Source organism: Austrofundulus limnaeus, unplaced genomic scaffold (assembly GCF_001266775.1).
Source record: "Austrofundulus limnaeus strain Quisiro unplaced genomic scaffold, Austrofundulus_limnaeus-1.0 Scaffold506, whole genome shotgun sequence".
In the NCBI taxonomy this organism is placed as follows: Eukaryota; Metazoa; Chordata; class Actinopteri; order Cyprinodontiformes; family Rivulidae; genus Austrofundulus; species Austrofundulus limnaeus.
Window position 1 is genome coordinate 418103 of NW_013952908.1, and position 1278 is coordinate 419380.

Consider the following 1278-nt stretch of genomic DNA (forward strand, 5'->3'; position numbering starts at 1 on the left):
CTTTGAAGCTGAAATCGCGTTCGGTGTGAACGCACCATAAGAGGTTTTTATTTAAATGAATTTTTGGACAAAAAAATCGCAATATATCATCTTGCTTACAGTATCGCAATTTATGGGGATATATCGTATCGTGACCCCTCTGTCATGATATGTATCGTATCGCCAAATTCTTGCCAATACACAGCCCTAATCCACTCCTCGGTCGCTAAACTTCAGCAGAAATATGAGCGTTCCTGCCCCCGAACATAAAACTTCTTCATGAAACAAAGAAAACCAGGTTCCTGACAGACACACACTGAGGTCAGCAGGTGAAACTCGTTTTTCCATTTTCTCTCTGCTGGACGTGTTTGAAACCAGCAGGACAACCTGCAGGAGCTCCTCCTTCACTTTTTATTTAAATCAACCAGAAATACTTTTAACAAAAATTAATTACATTTAAACATCTGTCCAGGTAAAATGCTGCCTTATCTAACATCTTATCTGCTTGATCAAACTGAGTCAGTTCAGCACACGGATCATCAGATTCTTCTTAAGAAGAATTTAAATTTGTGAGTTTGTCCAGAAGCAGAATTTAGATAAAATGTTTTATTATCTGGTTCTGAAGTTAAGGTGGACCTCAGGGTTTAAAAACAACACAGCAACATTTCTGATCACAGCAGGACAATCATCAGTAGGAAACTCTTTTCAGATGATTTTTCTTTTACAAAAATCCTTTAACCTGGAATCTTCCCAAACATATATTWCCCAATAAATCAGTTTATTTAAACCGAACCAGCTCCAGTTTATGTCTTCAGATGTGTAAAGTTAATAAAGAGCTTCAGAGAAATATAAAAACCTCCCTGTCTTCAGCAGAAGTTAGTTTTTTGCGGACTTCCTGTTGTCAGAAGTGAGTTTACAGCAGCTTAGCTTAGCATGGAGCTAACTAGCCGTTAGCATGAAGCACCTGTGCTCACCGATAATCATCGTCTCATCCGGGATTTCCTCTATGAAACATTTCTTCTCGGTCTCCCCGATGTGGAAGTACAGCGTGGACACGGAGCTGAGCAAAACATTCAGCAAGAAAAGTGAAAACACGACCGACTGCTGCATCCTGAGCCTCACCGACACCGTCTTCCTGCCAGCACACTCACCAGACTGCGCATGCGCACCAACCGCAGTGCCACGTAAACCCTGGTGCAGCTCCGGCCAATCAGAGCGCGGAGACGGCATGCTGGGTTTTGTAGTTTTTTTAATGCTTTGTGTGTTCCGGTGGAGGCAGCGGGAGGCCGTGTTAGGGCC